This window comes from Arvicanthis niloticus, chromosome 2 (genome assembly GCF_011762505.2).
Source record: "Arvicanthis niloticus isolate mArvNil1 chromosome 2, mArvNil1.pat.X, whole genome shotgun sequence".
In the NCBI taxonomy this organism is placed as follows: Eukaryota; Metazoa; Chordata; class Mammalia; order Rodentia; family Muridae; genus Arvicanthis; species Arvicanthis niloticus.
In genome coordinates, this window is record NC_047659.1 from 13,304,609 (window position 1) to 13,313,510 (window position 8,902).

The following is an 8,902-nucleotide window of genomic DNA, read 5'->3' on the forward strand; positions in this document are numbered from 1 at the left end:
TCAGGACGTAGACCTAGTCCTGCATAAAGCAACCCACCCATCACACAGACTACCACCTCCATAACAGCCCTGATTTACAGATGTAAACAGCAACCCTCCCACCCCATCATGCTTACACTTGCACACACAGCCACATTCAGGAGAGTCCAGTTCCCCACAGAGCTCCAAACCTGGTATAACCTCTGTTAGGAGGCATCTTCTACCATGCACTGCATTCTTATAGGTGGTGAGACAGGCACCAGGCTTAAGGGGAAGCAACACACACCTTTGCAAAGAACAGTATTCCCAGGTGTCAGTCTGTCTGCACAATTAGGCATAGCCTGAAACACACATAGACAATGTTGTCTATACACCACCTCAGGACTAAAAAGCTGCCTCCCAACCCTTAGAGACACACATCTGCTCCTTCAGGCAGAAACAACACCAGCTAAGGGCATCAGCTCTTGCATTCCAGCAACTTACTGCTCTTGGGTACACACAGGCATTCAGAGAGAATAGACTGGTTCTGAACCAGTTTTTTTATACTAAAGAGAACAGATACACCATGGAAAGCAGGTGAGGTGTGTACATGCACTCAAATGTACACATACACACTTGGATTCTTGGATGCTTTAATCCAGGCCAGGCATTAGAATGCTAAGTATTTTACACTCATGATGTCAATTTCCTCTGTGAGGCAGCATACCCTATTGGTACCCATGTTACCTATTTTAACCTGAGGTTTAAAGAGATCATAGTGCCTGTGACTTACAATGTCCTGAGCCAAGAACTAAAACTGGATTCATCTACGGAGCTTATGACCTTGATTTCTGGCCTATACCCGTGTCTGTGACCACTCACGGTGAGCACATACATGCACACACACATGCTTTCCATATTTTGCCAAAAGCCTGCATCTGTCTTTGGCTCATGGGCAAATATGGAACAACAACAGTACTGTTTAGTTCTCCCTCTCCCCTCCTCTCCGCTCCCCTCCCCTCTCCTCTTCTTTTCCCTTCTCTCCTCTAAGTGGCCTGGAGAGGCCAGAGGCCAGTACATAGTACAGGGAATGCATAGGAACCCAACAGGACAAAGCTCTTCTTGCGCCTCCAAAACTTCTTAGGTAAGGGAAGACCATATGAAATGAAATGTCAGCTGAGATTTACATAGTCTGGGGGACAGAGGACAGTGGTCCAGGTAGGGAGATGATGGCAAGGGTCCCAAGGCTGAGCAAACAGGTAGTACCACTGCTCGGAGAGGAGTGGGGAGTCCGGGCTCCCAGAACACTCACAACGACTAAGGTCCACCACTTGTGTGGCTAAGCTCAGCTCCACATGCACCAGCCTCTCAATCCTCCTGGCAACTCTAAAAAACTGATAAAGCTGTTTATTGGAATCTAGACCGAGTCCTGGAACTCTGGACAGAAACTCTTATCTGCTTGCCGTTCCTCACCTGAATTCTGACTAAATCCTCAGAAAAATCAAGACAAGATAAAGAGGCACTGAACTCAGTACTGAAGTCCAAAAAGTGAGGGTAGCTTGCCTTGGCACTGGTTTTAACACCATCCCTTCTTTTAGGGGTGACAGGTACTCCTTTCACTCCTTTGGTCTCAGTTTTCTCACCTGTGAGGTGGGCATGACAACAGAGTCTACCTCCTAGGCATGGCATAATTCAAATAGTCAAACAGTCCCCTGAATAACTTACCCAAGGAAGCTGAACATCTATTAGTCTAGCTCAGGGCATACCTAACTTCAAAGACAAAAATGAAATCATTTCGGACATGAAATCTTTCTTTCCACAAATCCAGATTTCTGCTACAGAGTGAGACCAGATTGTCAAACTCGGAGAGTCTGTTCAGACAGGATAGTCTTTTTCCTCCTGCAGGAGACTGTGGGCAGGTCACTTTGCCTTTTAGAATTCTAGTTTCCCAACTTGCAAATGGAGCTAACAATCCCTACCCCTCAGGGTTGGAGTGATAACTAACCACACATTAAACACTAATACTTTTACAAATGTTGACTTCATTCTAGAGCCGTGTTTAGTACTGGGCATCTATAAAGTCATAATTTCACCTCTCACTGGTCACTCACAGGACACAGTCATCTGGTCCTCTGAGGTGGATTTTGCCAGCCTCCCCCCACCTGAGACTCTGTTGTCCTCTAAGATTTGGGCTTGAAAAGAGGTTTCATTAGTAACCGGATAATTCTGTGGGAGGCCCCCAGCAGCGGTTCCTCCCCGCCGGGAGTAATTCTAGGAAGGTAATGTGAGCTGGAGAGACTGGAGACCCAGCTTCACATTTATTTACTCTGACAGCTAAATTGGTGAGCAAGGGGGAAATCAGATGAAAGCCATTTCAGAGTAAATACTAAATACAAAATTTAAACATTCAGGTTGTGACACACAGGGAGAGTAAATGGGAAGAGACAGAGGCAGCACACTCTTCTCCTGTCCAGGACCTTATTCCCACCTCGTCACCTTGCTGGACATTTCCTGTTGAGGAAAGGAACGCAGAGTGGGGTACGAACTGAATGACCCTCGGCCAGCAACTTATCTTCCTAGTTACTGTGCCCTTGGTGGTAAAATGTGCAAGTTGTTTGACTCAGATGACCTGGGAAGTGATGGAAAGATGTTTGGACTCAGACAGACATGATGCTGAATCCTAGCCCAGCCACTTCCTGGTTGGGCAAACTGCGGGAAACTGAGTCAACTCTGGGAACATTATCAGCTTCAAAAGATTACATAAAATAAATGATTAATGTAAGTTCTTTAGATCTCAAAGTATATTGCAAATGTCTACAAGTATAGTCACCCCAACTCTCCCAGTATGAGCACCTACTGAGTAAACTCAGGCTGGCAGGTACTGATGAAACTTTTACTCCATCCCAGGTTCCAGCCAGAACCAGGATACACAAAGGATATGTGTATCCCTTGGTACACAGTATCAAGAGATGTGTATCTCTCTTACTGAGAGAGAAAAGCTGAGCTGCAGTGTAGTTGTTAAGTGTTACAGGGAGTGCCCTGAGACCAAGGAGGAGGCGCTTAGGTCGGCTTCGGAGTGGAGCACCTGGAAAGGCAGCACGCAGGACCTGACCTTTCAGGGAAGTGTGGAAGGATGAGTTAGTGAGGTAGGCAAGGACTGAGAGAGGGTTGGATCAGGATGAAGGCTAGGGACCCAGACATGTGTACTGGTCATGTTTAGGAACTAAGGGATGGAGGGTAGATTGATGGGAAGTTTGTATTCACCATCAAAATTTGGGTTGATGTACAGGCAGTTCCACTGTCTCTGCAGATCTGCATAGAATGGAGTCAAGGGTTCTGGTAATTTGAGATGATACCTCAACTGTTACACACTACAATGTAACAATTAAATGTAGACTGTACCTGTAGACATTTGCAATGTAACAATGTAACAATGTAAATGTGGGGCTCTATAGCAAGTGAGAAATTCCAGGAGCCTTAGCTTCCCCATCATAAAACAGGCACAAACAGAAAACCCACTTAAAAGTATTGGGATATTCTCAGAATCCAAGGTGTATCTTCAAGTTAAGAACTTGATACTGACTCATTAGGTTAAGGGACTTGTTGCTAAACCTGATGTTTGAGTTCAGTTCCTGAGATCACCATGGTGGAAAGAGAAAACTGATACCCTCATATTGTCCTCTGACCACCACACATAGACATTTACCCCCACAAACACATAACACACACACACACACACACACACACACACACACACACACACACACACACACACAGAATGAGTAAATAAATGTAATGATGATGTTGATGACAACAACAATAACAGAAACTTGGCATTGGTCCAGTGTCCAGTAAGAACTTCCTCAGCCAAAGCCATTGTCATCACTTGGAATGCACAAAGATGACACTAGATCAGTGGAGTCCTCCAGGACTAACAGTCACCTACTAGAGAATTCTGCACCTACCACACTGTGCACAGTCAACCTGCTCCACACCATCATTTCAAACGTAGACATCACTTCACTGGGAACGAGACTTGCATATCATGCTAAGGCATATCAGATTCAAAACATAAACTGTGAGGAGCCACCAAAGACCTTTAAGCATGAAGATGACACAGTCATCAGGGTTTGGTAGGCCATTGACTTGAGGACAGACTTGAGGGTGGGAAGTGAGTCTTGAGCTACTGCAGGGGTGAAGTGATGAGGCAGCTGTGGGAACAAAGAAGATTGGAAGAAGGAGTATAATGGATAAATATTTGGTTTGTTGCTGTGTCTAGTCACATACTATATACTTATAACTACATACAATACATTCATTCCTAAACTAGATTTACATGTTAAAATTGTGTATAGTGCTAGATGTGACACATATATATTACATATATGTTATATATATAGTATATATAGTGTTAAATATATTATAATCTTATGCATTATATGATTATATAGAATTATATTAAATACATATATTTAATTATATTAAATACATATATTTGATATTATATATATGAGTCTAGTGACATCATATATAACTTTACTATGTAGTGGAAAATGGAAAAGATAACTCTGGAGTTTTTAATTTCTAATTATTTTCTCTATCAGGCTGGGCAGTTAGGGACAGGCAGGGAGGTTTAATAAGCTGAGTTTTGGTTAGGGTATGAGAGCAGAGGTGTGTGTTCAGGAGTAAGAACTCTAAAGCAAGGCAGGAACTGGGAGGATGCTTCAGAGATGTCAGTCTGGAGACTGACATGAATGCTACAGGAGCTGCTGAGCTTTCCCGCCACAGGAAGAGTGGCCTTGTCTGCTTTCTGGGAGGTTCCTGCCACATGAGGTTTATCTATCTTTCAGTGGTGATCATTGTTAAATGACAAAGCAGATTGTATAGTGATAAATGCTGAAACAGAATTTAGTATTTAAAGAGCAGAGAGGTAGTAGCTGCTTTGGGTCAACCTTTACAGATTTATAGAAAGATGTATTAGACAAGTGTGAGGGAGATGCTTGCTGGGCGAGCATTACTTTCTAAGCAGAAGGGACATCTTTACAGGGTTTCTGTACAGGGCGGTGATGATGGCTCATGGATCTGGGAGCTTCTCTGGTTTGCAGTATCGAGTCTCCTGAAGCTAAGAGATAGTTCATTGGGGAGACTGTAAAAGCACAGAAGCCTGGTTTATTCTACACATACAGGTACCTGGACAGAGTTTACTTCCATAGCAATTAAATCCCAAGCGCTCTTACGCTGACCATTTGCTCTCTCCATCCCACCCCTCCCCCATCTACGCTCTACTTAAGTCCTTGGTTTAGCACAGCCATTTTCTGGGAAATCATTATTCCCGCATCTCTGCCCCTACCTGTGGTAGAGGTCTCTCCTCTGTTCTTGTTTTATGACAGTATGTGACCATGCACTGTGATTAGACTCTATCATCCTTATGGCCACAGCCTATGGCTGTGGAATATGTTTCCTTAGCTGTGGGGAGGGGCAGGAACAGCTTCTCAAATAGTGGGGATTTTAGGGAGGAAAAAGGCTACCTACCACTTTAATGATCTTTCTCTTTTTTCATTAATTAATTAATTTATTCACTTTATATCCCAATCACTGTCCTCCCTCCTCCGGGTCTCACCCTTACACAGAACCTCCTTCCATCCTCCTCCCCTTCTCCTCTGAGAAAGGGAAAGGTCCCCCTGGGTCTTGAATGATATTTCTATCCTAGTCACAGGGCACATGGAAACATAAAATGTCATTCTGTGTAATCAATACTCCTAGTAAAAGTTGGACTGAAAGTGAAGGGAAAAAAGTAAAACGTGTGTTCTGCGTCCTGGGACAGGTTCTCATTGGTTTGACTGTTTGAACCCAAGATTCAAATCTCTTTTCTAGAGACCACTAGGAAGAGCTTGCCCACGAATGGATCCTATCAAGAGGAAAACACAATCCAGAGACAGACCTCTGGACTTATCGGATGAATACCTGAGATTTTTAGTTACACAAGCCAGTAAAATTCATACCACACGGTGGTTGGAACATTGGTTTTTGTCACATGAGCTGAAAGAATTCTGACTGGGACTGAAAAAGTAACTCAGGCACATTTGATGCTAGTGTTCACATGGCTTGATTCCTCACATGGCCAATGAGGAGGTTGCAATCATTTGCAGTACAGTGATACTAGGTTGGTATAGACAATTCCCTATTCCAGAGGCTAATAAGAAACTAGCAACAGGAGGCTGGAGCAATAGCTGCTCTTCCAGACCCACGTGGCAGCTCACAACTATCTGTAATGCCAGTTCTAGAGGACTTGACACTCTCCTGGCCTCTGAGGGCACTTCATGCACGTGGTGCACATACATGCAGGGGGAAAAAACCAAACAAACCCATACACATAATAGCTGTGGAAAAAAGAGAAAGTAATAATGTCCACTGCATATCATTATGTCATCCATCTGCTTTCTATGCTTTCTGTATTACCACGGTGGTATCTATGGCCGTGGAATAAGTATGTTTCCATGGCAGAAAGACATTTCCAATAACAGGGCAGTTTAGAGCAGATATGTATATGCTTCAGGCTTTGAGGACCCATGATTTTTTTTTTTTTTTTGTAACCACTCAAATATTGCTATAGTGAAAAATGGCCTGAGATATTATGTGAATTCATGAGGACATCTGTGTTCTAATTAAAACTTCCTTGGACCCTGAAATTTGATTTTCATGTGCCACAAGATAATAGTCTTTGACTTTTTTCCTCAACCACTTACATTCACAGCTGTAAAAAAAAAAAAAAAAAAAAAAAAAAAAAAGGCAGAGTGTCACTCTGCTGAGGCACCACCTGCCTGCCTGGGGAGATGCTTGTAGGCCTGACAGACTTAGATTCTACCTAAAACTCTTCTATCGTGCTGTGTTTGAAGTTCATAATGAAGTCCATGAGGTAGGGCTACCTCATAGCTAAAGGAAAGAGGTTAATTTCAGCACAGTTCTGGAGGTCCACCACTAGTGAAGGGATGGCATCGAGCGATGGCCTTCTTACTGGCAGGGTCTTGAGGTTTACATGTGAGGTATGCAAGATGAGTCATAGGGAGTAAGCATGTGGAGTAAGCGCACATACATGCATCTACTGGCCCCTTCCCCTTCCTTGTCTCTCTCTTCCTTTCCTTTTTTTTTCCCCCCTTGAAACAGGGTCTCACTATGTAGACCAGGTTGGCCTTGAAGTCACCGAAATCCACCTGTCTTTATATCCCAAGTGTTGGGATCGAAGGTGTGTGCTACCACACTTGGCTCAACTGTTCAACCTCGTCATACTTCATAATGGGGGTTCAGCTTCATCTTGGGAACCCTTGGAGAACCCACTGAAACGGTAACATCTATTATCTACATCTATTATCCTGTGTTAAGTCCCATCATCTCTCTGGGTTTCCCCAGTTTTCACCTGGATCACAACGAAGGAGTGACGACGTAGGATGGTCTCACAAGTCTCTTTGACTTTCAAGCAACCGAGATCCTAGTATGTCACTCAGCTATTTCATTGAGCATGTGTTACATGATAGGCACTGTTTAAAAGTCTGGTGGCATAGCAGTGACAACGTTCTTTCTTGAAGTCAACATTATATTTAAACAGAGGACAGATATCCAATTATATAGAATGTTGGGTAGTGGTGAGTTAGTTCTATTTAGAAAATAAGAAAACAAGAAGTGGAAAGTGGCAGGGATGTAATTTTGACGGGAGGCCAAGGGCGGCCTCTTAATCACCGACACGTGAGGAGAGAAATGAGCAGATGGCATAGCCTCAAGAGCATCTCAGGCAAAAGCAGCAGCTAACGGAACCTCTTAGGAAGCTGTACCCAAAGGAACAGGGAAGCCACTATGGCTGAGGACAATGACCAACAGGGGAAGAGGCCATATGGTAGACGGAAGTTAAGTCATTTGGGACCATATAGATCTATGGGTTTTATTCTAAATGTGATGGAAACTGTTTATTATTTAAATTTAAAAAGTCTTGCTATGGTGTACAGGGTCTCCATGTCTTTCTGGACTTAAATGGTTCTACTTCTGCCTAATAGCTATCTACGACTACAGATACATGCTACTGTATGTAGCTTGAGAATGACATTTCAAAAGAATTTTTTAAAAAAGGCTGTTGGGTCTTGTGACAAGATTTGTTAGTTCAGCTGCTTGAAGTTTGAGACGCAAGTTCAAGTCCTATCTGGGTTATGAGACCCTTTCTCAAAATGAAAAAACAGGAAAGGGGCTAAGTATGTAGTTCACAGATAAGAGCACTTGTCTAGTACATGCAAATTCCTGTGTTCAACTCCCTCAGTTCAAATCCTCTCGAGGGGGGGCAACTTTAGAGATGGAAGGGTGGGAGGATTAGCAAGGCATTGCAATAGCTGTGACTAGAGCAAAAACAGAAGTGTTGGGTGAATGGTAGTCAGATCCAAGATGCGTTTGGAAGATGGACCAGATAGCAAGAAAAAAAAAAAAAAAAAAGGACTAATTTGTGGGGTTCAAAAATAGGAACACAGTGATGACACACAAGAAATGTTTAACATTTAATTTATAAGGCAAGAATACCTTGTTCTTTTATATACTAGTATAAAAATCAGAGATGTATGGATGGATTTGGAAATTATCTGCTCATTTTCATAAATAACAGACAGGGGTGTAGAATGCATGGCTTCATCAAACCAGGGCTTTCCCGATCTACAACATGCTTTGTGTAATGTCTCCTCAGGTGACCCTTCCTCCAAACACTGAGATGCCAAGCACAGAAATCCAACATGTTAGAGTTAACGCCATGTCTGAGGAAATTGTCACACCTCCTGCCTTAGTATTCCCATCAACCCTCCACTCCCACCTAAGTATTCCCATCAATTCTCCACTCAAATAAGTCAAAATTAAAAGTGAGATGATTTTGACAAATAGCAACCAAAGAATAATTTCAAAGTACAGATGATCTCTT